The 27,304-nt window shown below is 36.0% G+C and overlaps 1 protein-coding gene across 4 annotated transcripts in view; it reads right to left on the reverse strand.

Moving 5' to 3' along the window:
- Window positions 1–27,304, reverse strand: part of FBXW7 (F-box and WD repeat domain containing 7) — a 280,045-nt gene that overhangs the window by 89,126 nt on the left and 163,615 nt on the right. The gene's annotated exons all lie outside the window — the stretch shown is intronic.

The following is a 27,304-nucleotide window of genomic DNA, read 5'->3' on the forward strand; positions in this document are numbered from 1 at the left end:
TACAGTAAATATCTAGTTGAAACTTAAAAATCCCCATTATTGGATCATTTGGACTGACCAACTAAAACAGTGCTAGAAAAAAAATCTTAGAGTGAATTTCAGCAAATGGAGGATTATCAGAAATGAACAGCAATTCAGACAATGCATCCTAAGATCAGATCTATTGTAATAATGTGGTTTTATCTGATGGAGATACAACTTTGGATACCTACCTGAACAAGTTAAAGAATTCTACTTCAGCAATTCTTACCCATCAGTAAATGTTTCAGAACAGCGGGGATCTCAGGTATACAGATGCACTGTTTACAGTTAAAATCACAAATGTACCCCTCTCAAATATACTTCAGTATGTAAAAGTTAAAATAAAAATTCAGTCAATGATTGTATTCTTATGCCCTTTTTTAATCAAATGCATGATCCCAATTTGTCAGTATTTTGCAAATTCACCTTATTTGCTAACTAGATTATAAAGACCTTCCAATGTTAGGAGCCTTTGACATGGTATTTGCTTATTAAAATACTGTAAAATTATCATTTAAAAAAATCAATATCCTGGTCCAACTACTTCCTCCACAGAAATGAACATTTTACTTTTCTAGTGAATCTGCCTTTCCCATGTCTTTTCTCTTTTTTGAGAGGGAAAGTGGGGAAGAGCATGAGGTAAGCATACACAGATATGGAGCATTCCTAAATGAGTGTCATGCTTATCCATTCTAATCTTTCTTTTGTGCTTATTTTTTAAATAACCTGTAAACATGTCCATATACACTGTATACACATTTTTGTTGTAAACATGGCCTATTTTCTCTTTAAACATTTATAATAAAAATAAATATTAAATGAGATTTAAAAAAAGATTTTACTCCAGTTTAGGTGCTGAGTGTTAGTTGCATTATAACTACCACTTACAATGAATATTGTTAATCACAAGCATTCTTCAGTCCAAACTTGGGGGGTGGAACTTAACAAAAGGACCTTTGATTTAAGTAGAGTTGTTTAATTTTCATATTGTTCCCAGTCTCCAGATAAATTTGGTATAAACTGGAGATGTTTCCATTTTTTTGTGGATGATCAGAATGAGATCAGTTTTATACCACTCTCTGCACTTCGAGCAACATTCAGGAGCAAACTGTGAATTATGTAAAATAAAGATTTTTTTTGCCTTATGATTATATTAATACTGGAGTACTCCTTTTACCTAAAAGTATTAACCATAGTTTTTGTGGAAGTAGTGCATTTATGTACAATAGATAAAATAATTACATTTTAATGTCTTATCTTTCAGAATCTATTAAGGAAAGATTTATAGACAGTACTATACTGCCCCTACATGTTCACAACAGAAACAGCAGTACAATTCGCTGGTTTCCCGAAGAACTAACTGAAAAATTTCAGATTAGCACTCTTAAAGAATATTTTGAAATTAGTTAAATCTCATGTTTTATTATGTACTCTCATGCATACATAAAACAAAAATAGCAATATAAAAGAAGATTAGGAACACACTGAAATCTTCAGCATATTGGGAACTATAGCCATTAAATGTGAACATTTTCATCTGATTGGACAAATGTTGTAATTCCTCTTAAATGACCAAATATTCTAAATTACAATTAGTAACAATATAGGCCAATTACTCTTTTTTATAAAAATATACAAAATGGGATGTGTCAGTGGTGTTGCACAAAGATAAGAATGTAACTCCTGTACTACAAACTGCATTATCATCCCCTCTCATTGTTAAAATCACTGATCCGTCTATAGTTTAGTATAGTCTATTTCACTCTCTGTGCACTCCTTACATTTAAATAATACTGCAGACATAAATGAAAGCTCTCCAACATGTAATTTCTCTTGACTTAGTCAATTGTCATCTAGCACTCCATTATTTAATAGTCAGAACAAGTCTCAAGTTATCAATATAAATGACCTGGATGTACACTTATCACCTCAGGCAAAAATCTTACTGCTGAGCATCAGCCTTAAATGCCACATTGCAACTTTTTTTTATCCTTAAACATTTTTCTCCATTATATACAAGGACCTACACAAATCATCTTGTCAGGTCAGAAACCATGTTTCTCCCCCCCTCTTCCTATAACAATCTCATAGTTTCTGCTGCATGTTGCTGTTTTATTGGACTTAAACTGTAGTAGATGAGGGGTATCACATGCAGATTTGACAGTTGGGACAGGTAGGCATCTGTATGTCTTAAGATTGAAATTGGCAGTTGAAATCAGCTGCATTTGGTAAAAAAACATGGGTAAAACAGGGAGAACACATGTTTTTTCAGGTTGCTGGCAGTTCCAAAATAATTGAAAAAAAAAAAAAAAACCAAAAACCGATTCGAGTCAAACCGAATCCAAACACTGGGGGCGGGAAAAAGTGTGGGCGAATAAAAAAATATCCAGTTTGGGTCAAACTAAACATGTTCCTTTCAAACTAAAATGAATTTTTCCAGTTGGCAATAGGAGAAGGACTCCCCCCTTATAAATTTGGTTAGAGCATGCACCTGGAATGTGAGAGATCCAGGCTCAATTCAATTATGAATGACTACAAAAATATGTAAAAGCAGCAAAGAGTCCTGTGGCACCTTATAGACTAACAGATGTATTGGAGCATGAGCTTTCGTGGGTGAATACCCACTTTGTCAGATTCACCCACAAAAGCTCATGCTCCAATACATCTGTTAGTCTATAAGGTGCCACAGGACTCTTTGCTGCTTTTACAGATCCAGACTAACACGGCTACCCTTCTGATACAAAAATATGGATTTTTTTAAATAAGAGTTGTGGCAACTGAGTTTATTAAATGTAATACATTTCCTCTTATGATTTTCATCCCCTTTTTTCTTGCACTCTGAATTATTTCCAAGTACAAGACAGCCATGGCAGTACGAAATGTATTACATTTAATAAACTTAATGGTCACAGCAATCCATGTTTTGTATAGGCATATGCATGCATATATAGTACAGTTAACATTTATATCCACAATACCTCATATTTATGGTATGGTAAATCTTTTGCCTTTTTTAGGAAATAATATATTACTTGTTCATATTCATAAAAGGTATGTTTTTAAAATTTATTCAGATAAACTATAATGTATTTCCAACTCTAGAAGTTCACTGATGGCCCCTCTGCAGAAAAGCTGAAAACACAGAAATTAAAGAAGGGATTTCTCCTTTTTTCTCCCTTTTCACTTAGGGTTCAATGCCAGTAAAGCTTTTAGGGCTTTTCTGGATATTGGTTTCTGCAGAGAAGATCTATCATTACAGAATGGGAGGATTTTCCCCTTGGTCATATTTTTAAAATAATTTTAACCTATAATTTATGTTTCCCCATCTCGGCCATATCACATGGAAATGCTGGGTATTATGCTTCTCTTATCTGAGTGACAGGCAGAAGTATTGTACCAAAGATTTTTTTATCACAAGGAGCTCTAGGTCCTACCTTGTGTCTCCTGGTTTATGCAGAATTAACTTCAATACTGTTCAAGAATAGAAAATAACTTTACCAAGTAAAAACACAAGAACATGGTGTAAGATACCTGCAGCCCCCACTCCTAATAAAAACAGCACTCTTTCATCCTCTCTTCCTTCCTTCTGCAAGAATGATTAACACTTTACACTATGAACAATATAACCCAGAAGGGCTGTTACAGACTGGTTCCATCAGAAAGCAGAAATACCATTCACTGGTAATGTTTTTATTTTTATGGTAAAATTTTTCCAATTTTTAATGATATGAATCAAGCAGTTCTGGGAATTGTGTGGATGGGGAAAGAATTACTCAGACAAAACCAGTATTCAGAAACTCTACAACCAAAACCCATGGCTCCTGAAATGTAAGTATTAAACCAGCAATAACTGGTGAAACCACGTAGGATACAAACATTAACTGGGAGGCTTAAAAAATCACCGTTGAAAAAAACTTTAAGCCTCTCCCTAGAGCATGTTCTTCTTCCATCAGAAGACAAGATATCCTACAGAACATCTGAGAAGTGGGCTTGACGAACAGAGCTGAAGCTCACTGACACTCCTTGCAGAAATGATGGTTACTAACAGAATTTTATTGGTCAGAAATTTAGGGACACAGATTTTTAGGTCTCAAAAGAGCTTTGCAGAAGCAACTGACAATCTATTTGTATGCATAGTAGTTGTAGCCGTGTTGGTCCCAGGATATCAAAAAGACAATTTGTAGACTCTCAGGGAGCAAACTGAGCATATGACACAGGAATGATGGAATAATGATGACACTAAAAAGGAAAAAAAAATTCTATTTACCATAATATGCTACTTAATGACTGATCATGCAGGAATGTTAAGTATTCAGAAGAAAGCATTCCTTCACTGAAAGTTTAGCTCATGATACATTAGACTAACACAGATGGGCATCTTCAGACTGAGATGAAGGGCTACCAAGAGAGAAGGGAGCAGAATAAATAAAAGAGGGATGACTGGGAATGGGTGGAAGGAACTAGTGTCTGTCTATGGATACCTGAATCAGATCTGCAAACCAGGCCTGTTGAGGAGAATATAAAAGATGATAATGGCATATTGTTCTTGCCCATTTAAATCTGGCAAATCACCTTGGATAGAAGTGGTACCAATGCAGCCATACACGAGACTGGGGTTTCATGTTATTGCAAAGTTGTTCACATAACTGGCTTGTTATAAAGGCTATACAAGTTCAGGAGTGGCTGCAACCTCATGAATTACAGGGCTTGAACCTGAACAGATGGAACACCCAGTGCTCCAACAGATATACTGGAGATGTGAAGTGAACCAAATAAGATTGCTTAAGCATCTAAGTTGCTATTCAAGGTTCACATTCATCAAAAGGCTTTCCAAAAAAATCGTCTTGAAAATTATTTAATAGCACTGAAGAAAGCAGTTCCATTTTTTTAAAGCTATCTTTAGGGACTAGGTTGGTAGGTTGCGTTATTAATTCAAAAGGAGCCTATGATGCTAGACTATGCAGCAGACCCATACTTACAACATTGGTCTCTAGAGATTGCTGCTTATTTGTGTTATGTCACTGATAGGCAACTGCTATCCTCAGACTAACCACCACAAATTTGAAAGGAACTTTTTTTTAACAACAACAACAAAAAGACAGTTCAGTTTGTAGGCTAATAAAGAAAAACTGCTAAATTAAAATTAAGTCTATTTGAAGTAGTGAAAGGAAAAATGGGTACAATGAACAACTGAAGAGTTATTGATGGCACCTGCTGAATATAAGAATCAGTCCAGTATGACAGATCAGCATCTGCAAAAGCCTCCAATTCTTGTTGCTCAGAATTGAGGGAAGTCAAAATAGAGGAAGGAGACAAAGCAGAAAATGTATATGCAAAATTGCAGCTCTCTTTTGATAAAAATCTCTCTGACTAGCCAAAAGATATCTAAATAAATAAAATACACACTATAAGTGAATTCAAAATGTTCCGTGAGACGTCTGCAATCTGGCACATTTCAGAATATTTCTTTCCAGAGCAGTTTATCTGGACAGAAAACATAGGGAAATATAAATGATAATACATTTGTTTCTTAAAAACAAAACAAATATTCCAATTAAGCTCAATCATCTTTCAGCAACGTGAAAACATAGGTTCTTTAAAAGTTTTCATGGCCTCTCAGAGTTGCATACACTAAATGATATTTTTAGTTAACTGTCACTGAATACTCTTCGCTACGTTACCAGGCTTTGGCAACTAAGAATACATAATATTTCTGTCTAAACTGCTATCAAGACAGGGGTTACTAACAGTATTTTGAATTATCACAGTTTAGTGCAATGTTTTGACTGCTCGTATCAGACAATATGGTTTATTGTTCCAAAGTAGGTAAAATACATAAGAACCCATATTTTACAAAAAAATAAGTTACTAGCAGCTGAGAGAATGATAAGGTTTTCAAATATAGTATTGTTTGGTGTGTGTGCTATGAAATTCAAAGTTAAAAGACTAGAGATTGCAGTATGACTATGAACATAGAAAAATATTTAGCTAACTTTGACTTCTGGAACTTTTTTTTTTCTTTTTAAGACCAAAAATATTTCAAGATCACTATTTCTGACAAACTGGACGATACAAGCCATATACATTTTATTGTAGAGAAAAATAAAGTTTACCATTAAAAACAGGGTTGATATTTGGTACTGCACCTGTAGGAGGTGCTGCACCGAACTCAGTCTCAGAGGGGCGGTAGGTGATTTTAACCCATGCTGATTCGCAGCTACTTTGAGGGGGACAGCACAAGTCAGACATTTCTAGGGGCCAATCTAAGTTTTGGCAACTGTCCACACAGTACAACCTGGTATCTTTGTTGCGCTGTCTCTCCATCCCAACATACCCCTCCTCTCCCTGTCACGCTCTCTACAACAGGGCTTGTCTGAGGCTCACCGGATTGTAGCCCTACAGCCAACTTTCACACTGCCAGCACAAAGGGAATTCTCCCCCAACCAGAACCAGGACTTTTAGATCTCTTATCTCGAGTAACAGTGCTAGAGCAGGGTAAAGATCTCACCCCAAGTGTACTGATAACCATTTTTATTTTTCATTCATCCACAAAATTGTACATGATGAAAAGGTAAAGAGAAATTTGTCATCAAAGAGAAGCAATTTTTAACATCACTTAGTAGTGAAATGTCACAAATTGCTACACTTCAAAAATGATGATCACTTGGCTCATCTGTTACACTCAAAATGTTGATACACTATTTGCAGTAAACCTAACATTACCATAACATGTGCCTTACCAAATCCTTCCGTGTTATAAATATATTGGAATCTGTTGTCTTAGTTACCATAGATATGGTAAAAAAAAAATCAGATACTGTAATTCTCTCTTTGTATGCATCTCATTAAATCTGTGCGAAATTTCATATATTCTATAGTAGAGTCTGATTATCACAATTTCCAACATGGAACATTAGCCACATGACTTATTAGATTAGGTGAAAGTTATACACATACATACCCATGCATGCATACAATACATACAACACAAAGCAATGGAGTAAGAATGGAAAAATTAGGTGTGGCTTTTACCTAATTATGGACACCAAATTGGCACCCTACCCCAAAATAATGTATTTTCTATTAATAATTTGAGACAGGTTGCAAACCCATGAACACAATTTACATGATTCACAGTAACAGGAAAGGACAGGACTGAGGGGCACCTCAAGGGCAATAGGCAACATCAAACAGTTGCTGAGCTGGTGTTCCCATACATAATATTGACTTCACTATGCTACTGTTGCCCTGACATTGTATACATATACTGTATATAATAATCAGGTTTACCAGAGACGACTTATAGCTCCTCCATTGAGATCAAGGGAACTCCTTTTTGGTGAACTTTTACAAGTAACAGTTCCCAACTGCATATATTATTTTATAAATAGTGGCACTAAGAGTATCAAAACCATTCCCCCAACTCTCTCTCAATCCTCTGTCCCAAAAGGAACCATTCCACATTAAGCACTGACAGCTAAATTCAAGCTACCTTGTCTGAATATGCATAAGCAGAAAAAAGAGGTGATCATAAGGGAACCAAGACATCTGTTTTAAAATAAGGAGAATAAAACCTAACAAATAGTTGTGTTACAGTTGTTTTGGTGACCTTACCTGTGCATTGGCATGCTTTAATTTTTTTTTTATACATTTATATAAGTTTTTGTAACAATGCCTATCACTGAAGAATTTAATTTGTTTAGGTGTATCCTTAGCTTTGAAATAACTCTTACATTTGTGAACATTACAATTTTAAAAGGTTTATCCCTTTAAGTAACAATTATTTACAACCTTAATTCTAGGCTAACAAAAGGATTTAGAATGGGAATGACGGTTTATATATTGGTGGTATCTAGAAGTAATAACTTAGTAACTACAATCAGTCCAGCTTTGATTTTTCCTACTGCAAGGAAGACATGACGTGTTCAAATCAACAGTTGCTGAAATAATAGCTCAACTGTCCACCACATAAAAGTACAATGAAAGACTGGGTTTTGGGGGGTTTTTCACGTGGGAAATGAAATGCTCAGATAAACAATGCTTTTTTGCTGTATTCTTGTTTGATCTTAATGATCGAGAGACTAATCATCTGTATTGTTCATTTTGCCTTATGAAGGTAAAATAATCTAAGGTACACATAAACCTTGGCTGCCAAAGCGTGGGTGTTTCTCTAACCTTTTACTTTACTTGTGAAACACTGACACCAGTCAGAATGTTGGAAATCTAGCTGCTGTTGCTCAGTGCTATACCCACTCGTCTTCTGTGCTGTTTTATGTCAGTCTCACTTTCTATGTGCCTATTCATTCTCAGCCAATGAAGCAATGTTCTATCTATGACACAAATCTCTGATTGGAGTAGCAGTGCCTAGCTTTCTCCATCTTGTGATAACTATAATGTTGCTAAATATTCTTTGAATCTGAAGCATCCGCCAGAGCGGCAGGAAATGCCATCTCCCTCAAGCAACCTTTGTGAAGTGACTAATCACTGCCAAAGACCACACAGGGAGCAGCTCAAGTTTTATTTCTAGATTAAGCAAACCACTTGTGATACACTGCTGAATCACCCACAACATTCCTTTTAAGTACTATATCAAAAAGTCTTGTCCATTTCTAAATTGTGTTTTGGGTGTGGTGAGAGTCAATTATGTGGCACTTCTTATTATCACAGAATTAAAGACACTTGAAATCTGAGATCAAACTTTCCCATTATAAATGAACAGAAACCATACATACACTGCATTTGAAAATGCTCAGCTAACTAAAAGTCCATTTCAGAGATTTAATTAAGCAAGTCCCCTCATACTCTCCTTTCCCCAAAATCCAGCGATACAAGTGTCAGTATTTCAAAAGATATTTTCCTATTCTGCCTATTTCTCAGCTTAGAATTTAGCACTGATCTCTTGCTGCTTAATTCAAATACAGAGTTTCCTAAAATCTACCCATGGCCATAAAAATGTAAACGTTCGGTTTCCTTACAAATTCTACTAACATTACAAAGCTGAAAAAGCATTTCTCCACACAAAGTATGAAGTCCTGATGCAGTCAACTCTGAGGATTTTTACCAAACATTTTCAGAAGTAAAAAAAATCTACTATTGAGGAAATACAATTTACTGAGTTTCCAAAACAATATAATCGCCTATACAACTATAGTTTTTGCTGTTCTAAGTAAACAACAAAAATTGTATTGAGACAACCAAATGGATACAAGTAATTTCAACTGATTGCTTTATTATGCTAGTATCTGCCAAGTCGGTTATCCATGGTCCTTGATCAAAAATAAGGGTTTCTATTAAGTTATAACAGTGATGATAGAAAAAAAATGAACGAAATTACATTCTTGTTAAATCTGAGATCACATATACTACAAAAAAAACTATGCTGATGCAACGATTAGGAAAAGCTAATGCACCCATTGCTGTCTCAGAGGCAGGGGAACTATGGCTCCTTTACATGGTCACCCCAAGTCTCACTGCGGGAGTTCAGGTTCCTCATGCTTTGGGTTCCGAGATGTAATAGAAGAGGTATCATTCTAGCTGATCGGGTGGTTAGAGGGGAACTGAGAGCCCATTGGCTCCTGCATACCTGAGATGGGGTCATATAAGCCCTTTCTCCCTGGCTGGAGTGCATTACGTACCCTGGACAGGGGATCCAACCCTCCCAACCCTGAGATTAGAGCAGGACTGGGTTTTGGTGTCTGCTGTGCCTGTGGACATTGTGCTAGTTACCTTTTTTGGGACTGAGAAGGAATTTTTTGCTCACTTCCAGATTGGCCAGGGTAAGATTTTTTTTTCGCCTTCCCCACAGCAGCTCAAGAATCTAGTTGGATAGGTCAGCAAGTAAGATTCAAATTGTCATAACTTAGCAGGTGGAAGGTGTCCAGTGCAGATACTTGTTCCAGTGCAGGTGGGGAGGATGGCATTTCACTGATAAATTTGAATTGGATACAGACTTAAAGAAAAGGTATCCCTCAAAAAAGCCAGGGAACGGAGTTGGGGCTACTTGACAATCCATTTTTCCTTAACCCTCATATAAGACTGGGACCAGGTGTGGAAGGTTGAGGGGCTGATGGCAAGCCTTCCTACAAATAGGACAGTTTAGGGAAGGATGGATGACCAGCACTGGACAAGTTATTGCTGGACAGTTTCCAGATGAGATAAGTTAGCAGATAGGCATCCTAAAAAGCACATCTTTTCCATGTCCTCTGTCCTTCTTTCTCCATATCCAGGACAAAAACTCTATGTTAAAGTTGACCTGGAAAGGGGGCGGAGGGTGGTAATTTATGATGTATAAAGAAGGATTGAAATTTTTTTTTCCTTCTGCTTTTACATATACATTACAAATTCTGGTTCTATTTCAGTTGGAAAACTCTGCTGACTGAAAAGTTACTGTAAAAATGACATAAGAAGGAAGAGAAAAAGTCCCGAGAAGGGATTTTTAGTACAAGCTTTCTCTATACCAGAGAAGTTAATCTAAATCAATTTAAAACTCCATCTATTTAAACTGGTACAAACCGCTTAACGAATAAACCCTGAAACAGTTTAGATAAGGCCTTACAGCTTATCTACACATAATTTTTGTACCTCTTTAAATAGATCTGTTTAGAAACAGAGATTAAACAGTACAGCCCCCTAGTGGGGACATGGTTATACCAGTATAACGGGAATTATCTCCATAATCCGCTGAAAGCTATAAGCACATTTTGTAAGTCAAAATAAACAAAACAAAAATGGTATTCTGGCAGAAATTGATATTTTGACATCATGAGTGTCTTTTTCTGTATTCCGAAGAAAAAAAATATATAGTATTAGATACCAAGATGTTTGAGAGTGCATGCAAATATGTCGTGACATCACTTTTGAATACCATCCTCATGAGGAGGGACAAAAAATGAAACAACTATTAGTTTTAATATTGCATGTTCTTGAATGCTAACTACTTTATCTAGTAAGAGAATACAGAATAATATTTCCTAAGTGATGTCAATGGAATTTAAAAGTTTGGAAAGATTGATTTTAGTATATTTGTACACAACCACTAGAGCTCTTTCTAAAACACAGTGGTTGTCATACATACTAAATTTTTAATAGGACAGCAGCTTTGTGATCTTCGTCATTACATACTTTGGACTGCCACACCCAATATTTGACATATTTGTATTGTTCAAAGGGAGTGTATATTTGTATGCCCTCTGTATTGTAACTCTCACTGATCTGGTGTTCTCAATGTATAATGCTGAGCTAATTTAAAGAATAAAGCAGTTGGGCAGTGCATTCCTAAAGCACAAGAGATACAGAGGCTGTCAATTCCATATTAGGAAAATGATGACTTTAATGAGTGCTCTGATTTTGTTAGCGGTTATAGATAATTACATTTATTTCTCCATCCAGTAAATTTTAAAAAAATGAAATTAGAAAGTACTGTATAACAATTCACCACTTCATATTATAGAATAGTTTATCAAACTCTTAATGTTTCCATTTACATATTTTCTCAGCAAGATAAACATGAGTTCTTTATAATGACAGTTATAAACCTGGCACTGTTTCAATTTTCATCATTTTGATTTAAGTTTTTTTTACTTTGATTCTGAAGGCAAAATACAATTAGAATTTAACCTCAAAAAGACAGAGTACTTGGAAATAAAACTGAGAAAACTGCACTGGGAATTAGCTTTATATATGCCAATAGTTTTCTCACTTTAATTTTCAAGATCTCTGCCTTTTGAGGTTATGTTACAGTTGTGTTTTGCCTTCAGGATCAAAGTACAAGCATTAAAAGCAAATATAAAAAATTGAAAAAATATACATGTGTACAAATACATAAACACACACACACAAATTATACATGAGCATGTGTACAGATTACATAGCTATAGTCCTGGCTCCATAATCAAGACTGCAAGGCAGTTCAGTTTAAAGCCTTATTTATTCAGTTAATATTGTACAAGTTTAAGTAGTGAGTTCTTAAATTAAGAAACCCACAGAACCGGTGGGTTTCCCACACACCCAATTATTAAGTGATGTTTCATAATTTTTTATCTCAATATTCATATGCAAAGAGAGGCCATCCTAATGTGAGTTGGAGGGCAAACTAAATGGGAACATCTCTTCAAGGAATAATTTTATTAGTTCTGCAGTTCAGATTATGCTTGGATAATTATGCCTGAATAACCTCAAGGGACATAAATTCTCTATCAAAGTACAAAGGATATTATTAAGAATGGCAGCAATTGTAACCAACTCATTTCAGATATCAATGGCAATGGCTGACCAATACTATTTTGCCCAAGTTAATAAAACATACAGCAAAAATTTAAAGAATATATTTTAGTAAGATCAAGTACGAGTGCTACCAAAATTAGAGGAAATAGTTAGCAATCATGGCTTTAGAAATATCAGGCGTAACAGATATGATTTTGATACTAGCAGTTCAAGCTACTTTACAAAATGGACAGCAATAGATGTAAATAAAACCAAAGGAAACAATTTTCCTAGAAGGATTTGCAGCTGAGATAATAGTTAAATGTCTGTACCTCTTTTTTTTTTTTTAAACTACACACAAACGAGGCCCAAGATGATGTCCTAAATTGCTCCCTATGTTACTGAAGCACCTAAAATTAGTGGAGACTCTTGCAAGTTTGGACTTAATAATCCTGTGTCTCAGCTCCTACTCTGTAAAAATCTTCCTCCTCTCACAGGGGTATTGCAAAGAAATTAGTTTGTTAGGTGCAGATACTACAATGATGAGCTCCACAGAAAAGCCAATAAGGAAATCAATAATTCCTTATTCAGTGCTGGGAGTTTTAGATGAGTTCAGTAGATATAGTCATTCGTGGATGAGGAGGATGGAAGAAAAAAAACACAAGTTGCCTCATTCCCTGAGCTCCATGCACTCCAGATGTGGGAAAAAAAACAACAACCCCGTAATATGTTATCACGTAGAGACTATATCATAATGCTTATGCACAAGGGAGCACAATTAAGGCTGCACAAGCAACCTTAATTCTTGTATACTTTTGAGTAATTGACTTTGCCTTAATAACATTCTTTTTGTATGCCTGATATTTCCTAGTATTTAAAAATATTTAAAAAACCCTCATTTCTACTGTGTGCATACATCCTCATCATCATGGTATGAAATCTGGACCTTGAGCACACAATTTTCCTAAAATGCTCCATGATTACCTACAATAACTGGCAGAGCTGCTCCTCCCCCCCCTCCTTTTTTGGGGGGGGGGTGAATAAGCTCTAGAGAATGCTTTACACACTGGAACAATAAGTCACATACAAAAGTAGCCCTGCTTTACAGGCAGAATAGCTGAGTGCCTATCAAATTTGTTCTGGGTGACAGCATGGTTAAGTGACAGACGGTTGGTCTACCGTATTAGAACCCGGGGTTCTATTACCAGCTTCTGCAGCCTCCCTGTAGAATGTAAGTCATGCTCTCCTGGTCCCCAGCATAGTGCACATTCCCATACGCCAAAGAGTATTTTGATTGGGGGTAGGGGAAGGTTCAGTGGCAGCTGCAGACATTTTGTCTGGTTCACCTCCTCCTCTCCCTGAATTTCAAATTTGCATGGCATGCTGAACTGAGATGTCAGGGAATGCATGTGCTTTGTTCATATAATTTGAGGTATTTTGCAGGTCAGCCTCTAGCACTGACAACTGAGCAAAACAAATTTAGGAAATTATTATTTCCAACAGTTTATAACTTGCAAAAATCAAAAGGTATTTTCATAAGAACAGCAAACAGCCCCTTCCTTCTTACACAAAAGCCAAATTTCAAAGTACTGATGCAAACTATGGAGGTGTTAGAGCTCTTGAAAAAGATGGGAAACATTTCATACTGAAAGTGTTAGGCAATCTAAATATAAAGTTGCTATTGCTTCTCCAATAATATATTAATATTAAAAACTAGAATACAGTCATGATAAAACATGGAAAAGACATGAAAAATCACAATTGCAGAAATAGTTCAAAAATGTTTGGAGCTGACAAACAAAAATTCAACCATTCTTTGCTCTGATCAATTTTGAAAGTCTCTAGACCTTCTTCAGGGGAAAAAGCACATTTTGCCATTAATCAACAGTGATTAGAGTATCTAATTACTTTCTAAAAATGTGATTTTAGAAAGAAAGATTACTTTCACGCCTGAAAAGTAGATTAATTTGTGTTGTTTTCCTGGTAGTTCTATTACTCCAGACCTAAACACAAGTGAGGAGGCGCTCTTAATCAGGGGTCCCAGTATGGTCATAACCTCAGTATTCCAACTTGTACAAAATGCAAAAAACATTTCATTTCTATTGGAGTGTAAATCAGTACTATTCATGTCATTACTTTGGAAACTAATTTAATTTAAGATGTAGTATTAAACTAAATAAAAAAAATAATAGTTATAGATTTAAAAATACACACACTTCTCAACATTAAGCCACTAGTAAAAAGACACTGAAAGACTCAAGATAAAATTGGTGATGGCTTTTTCTTCTTCCTCTTTAAATAACCAAGTTACCAAGAGACCAAACCTAAAACCAAGTAGATAACCCTTGCTAAATTTTGACTGCTAGCATTTTTTTAACCTTACTAATATAGAATTTACAGGTATTTCTGGATCACAGCCAATGATGCAAAAAAGTCCCACCTGACTTATTGGGCTACCACTACTGATCTGACCTTAGCACTGAAGAATCATGCTGTGACCTGGATCACCATTCTATGCTGGGTTTTAATACAGATGTGCCTCCCCACCACCCATATGTTGAACAATGAAGTATTTCCCTGCACATACTAATAGTTTTAAGCTATCCGGCCTTTCCTCACAGCCTGTGGACAGCTGAAAAGGTATGTCATCAGAAAGCAGGATCCACAGAAGCACTTTATCAAATTCTACCTAAACAGAAAAAGCCAAGATGAAGCCTGCAAACTGTGCCTTAAACACAAAAATATGCAGTGTGGATCCCCAAGACAGGCAAAACATTCACCTGTATGCCAAAATTCAAATGGGGCATCATTTTAGAATAGAAAAACTATTTCTTCTTGACCCATTCAAAAGTTTATTCCAGAAACCTCAAGATACACACAGCACTAAGCAATGAGCCACCAGTGTATCTTTATGTAAGATACCAAAATGAAGAAAGGTGGCTTCAACTTAGCTTGGAAGGCAACTAATTAAAACGAAAAGAAAAGAAAAAACAGAAGAGTGGGTTTAGGACAAGGAATGAAGCCAGATGCAGGTAACAGGAGAATAGTCTACCTGAATATAAAGCCCCACGTAAGACTATGTCTACCCTACAGCCGGGATCAACACTCTGCGATCGATCCACCGGTGGTCAATTTAGCAGGTCTAGTGAAGATCTGCCAAATCAACAGCAGATTGCTCTCCAGTCGACTCCTGTACTCTACCCCCGACGAGAAGAGTAAGGTAAGTTGACAGGAGAGTTTCTGCCATCAACCGCGCGGTAACTCGACTTAAGGTACGTCAACTCCAGCTACGTTATTCACGTAGCTGGAGTTGCATACCGTAGGTCAACTTACCACGGTAGTGTAGACGTAGCCTCAGAATCAATCAAACAAGATTTTAGGGTAGCCAGTAACCAACCTGGCTTGACTGATGGCAGCAGATCTAATCAAAACACACAAATCACCAACTCACAGCTGGCCTGAGGTGGTCCAACCTGGCTTCTCTCTTTCTGGAACAAGACTGCCACAGTGACTAAGAACTTAAACAAGGCTTTCCCCCTTGGTGGCCACCTTTTATATGAGAAGGAAATCAATGCAGAAAATCAGAGGGGCATGCCATTTTTATTATCTATTTAACAAAAATAATTTCAATAAGATTACAATAAAAAACAGTTTTATAAGGTTTTCTATACTTTTAAATACATTAGAATTTTAAAAAGGAAATAAGGAGTGATGTACTTTTCAAATATGTACCCACATTTCTCTTTCATTCTATATGTAAAAGTTTCTTAAAACAAAGCAGTATGATTACACTGAAGTTTTGTTTTTTAAATTTTACCTTCCCCTAGTCCAGTCTGATTTTTGTGCTTAAAGAAAAAATAAAACAAGGACAGTAAGTCTGTGTTCCATCTAATCACATTTTGCAATTTTAAGCCAGACAACATTAAATATGACTTGAGCACTGACTAAAATAACTTGCTAGTTTTAGAAGGACAGATAATGCATTACAATGTTAACAACAAGGATACAACAACAAATATTGCAAAGATCATGTTCACTAATATTTAAGTCCCTGGTATGAGTTTCAGTGCCCTGATATAGATGCAAGTAGTTGCAATCAATGCCAAAGTCATTTTTTATAGTGGATAGTGACCTCTGAATATCAGGGTATTTCAAACTATAGCATGAGTTTAAAACTAAAATTTAGATTATGAGAGTTTATACTGCGAGCCATTTTATATTATTATTCAACACTACTATCATTCTGCCATGTGTCATCTTTGCATTTGATAACCTGAACTTAATTTCTGGCATCATTATGAGCTGGGAATTGCAATTATGTTAGTGGCAAATTTACAGGTCTAAATACATAAAACAAAGAGAAGATTACCACCATTTGGAAGAAATCCCTCACTCCCAAGAAAATAGAAGCTGAACAAGTATCTGGTTCTGATTACATGTAGGTCAAGAGAAGAGGTACCAGCACTGAACACTTTGCACCAGCTCAGACCAGATGAACGTATAAAAATACGGTAAAGAGCAAAATCTGGTAAATATTATGGCATTGAACAGTAAAAGCCAATTAGCATCTGCTATAACAGTTGTATTTTATTGCTGAGAAGATCTCAAAGTAACAAAATCAGTTCCTTCAATATATTTCATGATTTAAATAGTCTAGAAAAAGAAACAAAAAAACAAACTTTCTAGAAGTCCTAAAACCTAAATAGGCTAAATCCTATCCTTACATTATGAAAGTTCGTTAAAGGGAAGGGTTGCCAGTCCTGCACATAGTCTAAGTTTAAAGCTGCCAGTACAGAACCGAATGGCTCTGGGTGTGAAAAGATAGGAGAGAAAAGACATATTTCTAGATGAAGCTTTATTTTTTTTAAAAAGCAGTGTGCACATGCTTGATCACAGGATACATGCTAGGCAATTGAGGAACTTATGCTTGCTAGCTAGAAGAGCATAGCCCAAGGAAAACCATCCGCTACAGAAACTGGATCTCTCCTACACTCTGTAGGGGGAAAAGATTATAAAGAAAAAAAAAGTAAGTTTAACCTGAAATTGACAACATGTTATGGTAGAAATGTAAGATGGAATGTTGTGGTGCTATACCAAATATGTCAAAATTGCAAGCATTCTTGTCAGCTGCTGCTGCTATCAAGAGAAGTAATTTTATGGTAGGGTTTATAAATAGCAACATGCTTTGGAAAAGGCTATCATTTGTACTCTCTGAACACTATATATGCAGATTCAATTTAAGCAACATAAATTACTACATTGTTTCCAAGCCCATCAGTAAGTGTGCCAAAATAGTGAATCAGTTAGTGTGTAAAAAGCGTGGGGCTAATAACAAAAATACCAAGAATACCTTCTGTAGCATCTGTTGTACTATTCTTTTTCTGTCTTTTGGAGGGAGAGAATGTCAGCGGAAGAGTGCCAAGGCACAGAGAGGCAGTAAGATGCAATGTATAGAGCACTGGACTGTGATTCAGAAAACCTAGTTTCTAGTCCCAGGTCAAGCAGGGTCCTGCTGTGTGACACCAGGCATGCCATTTCACCTGTCTGTGCCCCTATTTCTCCTCCCACCCATCCTCTAATTAGGTAGAAAGCTCTTCAGGGCACAAACTATCTGTGTGTGTTTGTACAGAGCTGAGTACAATGGGGCCCTAATCTTGGCTGGCTGACTCTAGGTATTATTGTAATCCAAACAATAGACTTGAAATAGCCATTTAAAAATAAGATCCACAAGTAAAGTAAAAATCCACAAGCCTACAAGACTATTTAAACTGCAAAAGAAAACCTATCAAATGATAAAATACCAGGTAAAAGCAGCATGCTTTAAGTGAGTAAAATTAACCTTTGAAGATGATTTTTAACCTTTATTATATACTGCAAGAAATATAGATTAACTAAAGAAATCGAGAATTTGTGAACAAAATGATACCTAATATCTATGGAACAAACACAAGGCAACATAGCATACATAAGCTTAATAAAATATATGAAATAACAACAAGGGGCAAATCAGGAGGAAAAGTAGCATAATTTATCAATTTAAGTATAAGATAGAGAATCAGAGCTTGTCTAAACATGAAAATTCATCCAGAATAAGATAGCATGTGATTTTAAAGCAGATTAACTCTTTCTAATTAACTCCATATCTGAACACACATTCTGGAATAAGAGTGTCAGACCCCAAATTAGTTTAATTCATGTAGCAGCTTTTGGCTAAAATAAAAAATGGATTACGCTATTTCAGAAAACGACACTCTTATTTCGGAATAAGAGTGACCCCTCATGAAGTTAATTAGGAAGAGTCAATCAGGAATCAATATTCAGCAATAGCTCCCTGTTTAGACAATCCCTAAAAGGGTTTAGGTTCTCCTTCCAAATCTGCCATGGTCTTGCTGCATGAGAACTTTTGTAAGTCACAAACATCTGTGCCTCTATTACTCCTCTGTAAAATGAGGGTACTTCTCTACCTCACCAAGCTTAATTCATTACATGTTTGTAAACCACAATGAGATTCTTTGATAGAAAGGATTAAATTAGTAGGATCAAAAATTCATCTATGGAAAAGTACCCAGATGATTTACTGGTAAAGTACACATATATACAAAATTATACATTCCAGTGTTTCAGTAAGTTGACTGTTCAGGCAGGTTCTATGTCCTCTATATTGCACAAAAATCCTTATTATGCTCTGTTTTCTGTTTTTATTAAATATTATACCAGTAGCAACATTATTAAAAGGTTGGGATTTACTGTAGCATTTTCTTGCTCAATATTAACAGCTTCTTCTAACATATATGTCCAATACATTCTTATGCAGCATAGTAGTATTTTTTAATGGATTAGGCTATCACTACTTTAATATACTATACCCAACAGTCTATCGTTATGAAACTTACCACCTGGTTTATCATGAAAATTTATTAAAATGCATAGTTTTTTAAATTATTAAAACTACATCCATTTATGATGCAGTAAGATGAGAAGTTGTTTTTTGAAATATGATCAAACTTAACACATGACTATGTCCTGCAAGCCTCTCAGTCCCTATACATAACAGCCTTTCATTCCAATTGGCTGGTCAGCAAATATTTTAAGGAACACGAGATCTAAAGTGTAGGCTCTTTTCAACCTAAGATACAGCAGCAGAAAAATATACCCAACTAAAATTTAAGTGTTACTTATACAACTTTTCAAATAGCTGAACGGCAATTAATGTCTAGACAAAAGTCAGAAAGCTGTGTGTGTCCTGTTTAACAATGGTTCCAGCCAAGATTACCATAGTTAATCATGTAATTCTATAATGAAAACACAAAGCACATAAGTACAAAGGAAGCCTGGGGGCGGAAGAGACTAGGACTGGAAGCTGTGGTGGGGAAGACTGGTACTGGTTGGGTAACGAGACCGGGAGCCATGGAAGGCAACAGTGGAGGGAGGGGAAAGGGAGCCAGTGGGTGGAAAGTGGGACTAGCTGAGTAAGGAGATCAGGACCAGTGGGGCTAGGTGAAGAGGGTGGGGGAAAGAGGAGACAGATCTGATGAGGAGCCAAGATGCAGGAGGAGACACCCATTGAACAATGAGGAGAAAACAAAATATTGAATAGCTGCTCATTAAGTGAGCATCATCCATTCTATGCACTGTGCAGGGGTTCTATAGCAAAAATACAGTGAGATCATGTAATTAATGACTATCATAATGCATATGCCTTAAGGTTCCACAGGTAACCTTAATTTCCTATATTTTTAGTGTTTGATTTTGCAAACTGCATTATGTTCTTAATGTATTTTTTGTGTAATAGTCTGCAATGGAAAAGTGTTATTTGCTGTATAGGGTATGAACATTAATTTAATCTGTACTGTGAACAGAAACATTTTAGTTAATCTTAATTTTAAAGAAAGCTCTTTGCTTCAATTTTCATCCTAGTCAAGAGTATTTGGACAACATATGCAGAAGGTGCAAAGCATTTGTGTGCAACCCAAGAGGTGCCTTGATGGGCTTTTTAAAAAATTAATTTCTTCAATATGGTAACAGTGAACCATGGAAACTTCCTGTTTTTTCTTCTACTGCCATTTCAACCTTCTCTCTAGCCCTCTTTCAGAGCATGTAAGTAGAGGAATGTATGCTGATAGCAGCCACAGTTTTTGTGTGGAGAAAATGGAGGGCAGAGGTAGGAGGAGAAAAGAGAGGTACCCCATTAGAAACCACCACTGTCCCATACGGAGCACAGTAAGAAATCTGAAGCTTTTCTTTGTGGGGAGGGGGGAGACACTTCTGGCCAATCTATGTTCTGTTACTTCACGTGAGAATGAAAGAGAAGTAGCTAGCTGTGAAGGAGGGAAAAAAAAAAAAAAAAAGAGTATGGGGATAGGGGAGGGAAAAAAAAGAAAAAAAATAAAAAAAAAAAAAAAAAAGAGTATGGGGATTGGGGAGAGAAAAAGGAGTTAAGAGATAAACAGAGAAAGAGGTGAGCCTGTGGTGCATAGGGCTTACAAACCAGTCTTTCATATTAACCTTTGATTCTAATATATTTCACTGTGTTTCGCATCCTTACAAATGTAGTAAGAAAAATGATTAATTTCTTCTTCAGTTAACTTTCCTTAGATTGCACTTTATTTAAAATGCAAGTAAGCTGACCAGAACATTTTTAGTTATTCATACACATATGATGTTTTAAAAAAAAGAAAACTTGTTTCCTTAACATGTAATTTTATATTCTAAGGGAGGCCAGACACTGGTCAGGACATTACTCAGAGAATATATTTGCTTATTTTTCACCGATAGAGGCAGTTCTTCCCTTTAAATTCAGCCGCTCTCTGCTTATGCAGAACTTGTGTCATTGTGGCTGCACTGTGAATCACACTGTACAAAGTTCTATGCTTCTCAGCACACGACTCTAAGAAGCCTCTTGCAGAGAGAATACTTTGGTGCACTCAGAAGGGTTTTTACTGGTTGCTTTGCATGCTTATGTTTTCATTTGATCTGCTGATAGACTGTACTGGAGACCTTCACATACTTTTTTTTTAAATCCCATCTGAAGAAAGAACAAGGTATCTGACTTTCTCCACACTCTCGTCTAACGGAAAAAATTTCAAAGCCCATTTTACATACAAAATATGAAACACTAAATATTTGGGGCATAGGACAAAAAAAGGAATAAAAAATTGTTTGTAGTCATGCACTGTTCTTTTTGACTATACCTAGGGCAAGGGTAGGCAACCTATGGCACATGTGCCAAAGGCGGCACGCAAGCTGATTTTCAGTGGCACTCACACTGCCCGGGTCCTGGCCACCGGTCCTCGGGGCTCTGCATTTTAATTTAATTTTAAATGAAGCTTCTTAAACATTTTAAAAACCTTATTTACTTTACATACAACAATAGTTTAGTTATATATTATAGACTTTTGGAAAGAGACCTTCTAAAAACATTAAAATGTATTACTGGCATGTGAAACCTTAAATTAGAGTGAATAAATGAAGATTCGGCACACCACTTCTGAAAGGTTGCTGACTCCTGACCTAGGGCCTGATCCAAAGCCCACTAAACTCAGTAGCAACACTCACTTAGTCAGGACCTGGGATAAGCAATATTTTTTCATGGAAAAAATGAAAATGGAAACGGTCAGTTAAGGAACCTAATTTTCTTATCCTATCAGACATAATTACTATAGAAGAGGTGACAAAACAAATGTGAAGTCCTAAAAGCAGTTTGTTGAGGGCCAACAAAACGAGGCTGAAATGTCACAATTTCCCTGGAAGTTTTGAGATCTGCTCTCAAGAAAACATCAAACATAAGGCGATTGATATCAGAAAACTTGAATAAATAATTCAGGCAATAGTATTAATAAGAAATTGGATTAGCTTTCTGATAGATATTTGGAGAAAATTTAGGATGAGATCTATGTATCAGGTGAACCACCCCCTAACTCCTCTTGCATGCTTGAGTTATGGAAGCTTTCTGCCATTTTAATAGAAAATGTATCAGTTGCAAAAGAATATCGCTGATGTTAAAGGCTCAGACGTTCAGGCTTGAGGGGGAAAAACAAGCACACAAACAAAACTCATAGTTGTGAAAGTCAGGGTGGTTGTGGGAATTCTGGAGAAGATTTCAGAATTTGGTGATTGCCATCCTTTATGAACCTATGTAATTATGGTCTATGAATCCATTAATGTGGTCAGAATTATATATGCTTTACTGAGACTTATTTTCAAAACAATTTTGGTGTTTAGATGGAATAGGGGAAAGGCATACATGAGTACACAGGGCGACAGGAGAGAGAAGGTTTCTGACTTCCATGCTTAACTGCTCTGGTACATCCATGTGGATGACTTTAATGCCGAGAAATTCAGGCTTATCTTCTGAAGATCAGCAACTTGAATGGGCTGCTGGCACAGTAAGGCTAGACTGCTGGTGAGGACTAGACTGCTCTAGTCTAGTGCATTGTTGAGAAAGCCAGTAGAAAGAGTGGCTGGGCTAGGCTGCACTCACACACACACTCTCAAGAAGCTGAAAGCAATCCTGAAGATCCACTGGCACTCGTGGTATGGATTACATGGCTCTACAGATGAGTGAAGCCTGAGAAACACTGGTAAAATGGCAGCCTGAACTAGGCCACGCTGACACAGAAGAACTAGATAAAAGCCAAAAGGGTTGCAGATTCAGCATACAGGATCCTCAGCATGCTCTAAAAATAAGGTCAATAGATTCAAATTACTGCAATTCCAATTCATGTCAAGTTCCCAGTACTTTATAGAAGGAAGTTCTCACACTCTGAAGTTCTGTAGCGAAGAGCACTCATCACAAATCTGTTCTCTTAGGTAGAGGAACAGTAAACTGGGGTCAGAATTTGGTGCGATAGCAGCTCAGAGAAAATCTGAACTCAGAGCAGCTGATTGTTTTATCATGGTGGAATGAGCAGGCCTAACCCATGTGTAATGTATAGACCAATGAATACTGATATAAGTAATGTATACTTTTTTTTCAATTAATACACAAATTTGAATGGATTGTGTATGTGACCAAAGTTACATTTACTACTATATGAATAAACTGTATTATTTATACGTGGTCACAAAAGGCCACTTTTTAAAACTGAAACAAAGACACATCTCTGATATGAGTTTACAATTTGAGGCTAGATTTTACAAATTGCAAACAGCCTGGACAAGAGAAGGTGTGGAGCTGCATCACCTCAGGGAGCATGGAGAACAATTCTGCCTCAGGGGAAGGGAGAGAGAGAGAATTCTCCTGACATGCAGGAGGCAGTGTACCCAACTTCTTCAGGAGGTACAGCCTACTTCCCTGCTGCACTGGTCTCACTCTGAGAATTGATGTGAATGGCTGGAGGCCTCACCCTCTCCCCATCCCCTTTGGATTGGATTTCACATCTGGGGATGCAGGGAGCGAGCAGGCCAGGCTGTCCTCTAAAGCAAGAGGCTGCAACTGTAGCTGGATCCTACACAGGCTGCACATAAGAGGGACAAGGAGGCTGCTCTTTGTAGCAACTCCTTTCCATCCACAAGGACCAGACACAATCTTGCCCTAAATTAAGCAGACACGGTGATTTGCATGCTGCCAATATGAAGTAAAGCATTTTATCATCAGGATTTTATCAGTTACCTAATTTCAGTAGCATACCTTTTAAAAAGTAAAACATCCAAATAAAATGCCCTTATTTTCATTGATACATACAGTACATTAGAGATACTCTTTTTCTCAAAGAATAGGCATTGGAAATGAGTGAATTTATTGATCCAATTTTTCCAGTTAAACACACCTCGCATAGCATGTCCACACCTAATTCATACTCTGCAACAATTCAGTACTACATTAAGTCATTTGAAATAAAATGTTTATTTGCATGCAGTAGTAGTTGAGTTGTTAATTTCTCAAATCTAAAACATTCTTAGACTCATTGCAGTTTGTATAAAAAGCCATACTTAATATGCTAGAAATAACAACACAGCAACATTTAAGAGCAACTGTACTGAAACTTAACATGCAATATTTTCCCCCATAAAAATAAACCAGAAGAGGAACAGAACCAACCGGCAGATGAAACATAGCACTGGCTTTTTCAACACACATATTATGCACAACTATTTTAAAGTAAATTTTAATAATTAGTCATATTTAAATCCTATTGAATATTTAAGTGATACATAATATGCAGAATAAGTGAAAGAATGAGTGCAAGGATTTTATTGTTAGTTCATATCATGTAACAAGTTCCATTAAGGAAGTGTTTATAGACGAGATGTTTTCAATTAAACCGGGGACCACAATGACACACTATTTTAGAGGATACCACATTAATCTCTTCAGGGATGGTACAATAGGCAATACGAATTAAGCTTTCCATTTTATTTGCTAATACTATCCTATTATACTGATACTGTTTATTTTCAAGTGCTACACAAAGAATGCTAAAAGAGTATTATTTTTCAAATGCGTCTCAAATAGGCATTACAGGTAGAAGTGTTTTAAATCCAGCTGTTGCATCCTATGAGCATTTACAGTAAACTGCTTGACAGAAGCTGAATATAACTAATGCAAGAGAGGGACAAGATATGAACTGTTAGATCTCATAATGGAAGTACTCCCAATGATCACTAAACACATTTTTTAGATTTTTTTTTGGTTAGTTTGACATAAAATTGAGTGGAGGGGGGGTAAAACCTTGAGTATGAAGAAGGAGAAAGCTAATTATCAGTTAAGTCAGGTCAGAGTTTGAATGAATCAACAGCACACAAGCAATGAAAAAACCTGTAGGCATCAGTACTGACATTTCAAATTCACTTATTCTGAAAAAAACTTTGGAAGCAACTAATATTTGCAGACAAATTTGCAATATGTTTTATCATCAGTTTAAAAGCATTAAGATAAACAATTTTGATTTCTTTATTTTTAAGAAGCATCATAGAAGAAAAAGTCTCACTTAATCAAGAAAAGCTTAATTGCAACTACACATCGGTTAAGACCTCTGATCTCAAAACATGAACATTTCTTAGGGTTTACCAGTGTCTTTAATAATAAAGTGGTAAAACGGTAGCACACATTAATTAAAGCCATATAACACAAATGCTAACTCTGTTTCCTGTTGCAACTCTTAAAAATGAAAGATTTTTTATTATTATTTTTTTTTAAGTAGCATAGGTTTTGAAATGGAAGAGAATGTCACAGGGCAGATTTAAGAACAATTATAAAAAGATGGTAACATTAATTTAGAGCCCAATTTTTAGAGAAGCCCAGCATTGTAGCGGCACAAACAGCTCCTGCTCCCGTTTTGCTACCGGCGTGCTGAAGCTGCAGGGGAAGCTGGGGAGGGGCTTTTGCTGCCGGAGCGGCCCCAAGTGAGCGGCTCAATCCGGCGCGGCTGCCCTGTCAGCCGCTTTTGGGTCTTTAGATAGCCGTCCGGGGGGAAATCCCGGACATTTTTAGCTTTTTACAAATTCCCAAAAGCCGGACATGTCCGGGGAAACCCGGACGGATGGTAACCCTAACTGAACTGCCTGCTTAAATATGAGTTAGAACAACTCAGCTGATTGTTTAAGTTGACTGCCTTTGGAATGTTGGGTGTCTTTTCAGAAATGCATTTATACTGATTTTCCACATTTGTAATATGTTCTTCAAACTGTGCCTCCCACTGTGGAAAATGTTTTTCTAAAATATTACTATCTTTTTGAGGTACCAATTTCAAAAATTGCATAAATAAATGTTAAAATAGCCACTAAAAAGATAAAAAATATTTTTACTTCTCTGTATGTTTTTCTTACCTGCAGTGCCCAGGCTGACATGAGCCTAATGAGGCGCACACACAGAAATTAGAATTAACAGGCCAACAGACTTGTGTTCTATCATGCTTATTTTATGAATCAAACAGCTTTTAGTTACAATTGTCTACTATTTTTGAAGAACTCCTATCCGAAAAATGAGTTTAAGTCAATTTACCACCTATTTACCACAAAATGTTCCTATTCACCCTTCAATCAATGCACTCTTAGGTCTGAAACTGATTGAGATCATATGTGAAATAAAATGTGATAAATCTGAAATATAAATGTATTAATCCACTATATACAACTGGTAGGAATACAGCTTTCTTTCCTTATTTACTTATTTATTTTGCATACGTTAGGTCAGTACACGTGCTAGCTTTCAATGTATGTTCTCCGTATATAAGGGGTCTGGGCAATCTTCTTGGTCAAGTGTATTGATCAGTTTTGTTTCTGTGACTACTGCTTACTAAAAAGACTATTTTACCACTGAGCTTAATTAAATGTACAAGTTTACTAACAAAAGAACACCTATCTTGAAATTCAAGATGAAAATTGCATATTTGCAAAAGTAAGGTTTTTTTAATTGATTTCAATAAATGAACAATTCTTATTCAGTACTTCAGGAATACTTCTAATGAAATGTAATGAAAAGAGGTAAATTTATTGAAAAGTAGATTTATTTGAAGAAGTAATAAAAAAGAAAAAATATTAATTTTATTTTAAAAAGTGTGAACTCAGTAGCATTTAAGCCGAAGAGTTTAAGCATAATATAAATTCAGATAAATTGGAAAACATTCACTAATTTTGGAAATTAAATGAAAACATACATTACTTTTAACGGGATCAAAATTTTAAAAACCCAACTTTTTCCTTCATAAAATGTGTTTTAGAATAACTATTATTACAGTTATTGAGGCTGTAGCATAAGAGTTTGACAGTCTAGGACTGTCTATATATAAACTCTATCACAACCTCCACATAGTAACATGCTATTTTTATTTTCTGTAACAGCAAAAATGTTATCTCTGTTATTGTGAACTGAAAAAGTATTAGGATTAAACTTTAAGATACCTTTAAAATATTTATATTAAATTAGTTTAAGATCTTTGACTTTCCTATTTAAGTATCTAACAAGTCACATGTGCCAAAGTAGTTCAGAACTGTATGGAATTGATTTTAGCATAAAGCTGTAAATAAAACATTCAGACACTTATTTTTAAGAGAACTTAAAAATTTTACTTAGTTTAGATAAATTGCAAACAACATACTATATAACGTAGTTAACTGTTAAAAGAGGATCTTTGCCATGTTC

Source organism: Terrapene carolina, unplaced genomic scaffold, assembly GCF_002925995.2.
Source record: "Terrapene carolina triunguis isolate 2854851 unplaced genomic scaffold, T_m_triunguis-2.0 Scaffold66, whole genome shotgun sequence".
Lineage (NCBI taxonomy): Eukaryota > Metazoa > Chordata > Testudines > Emydidae > Terrapene > Terrapene triunguis.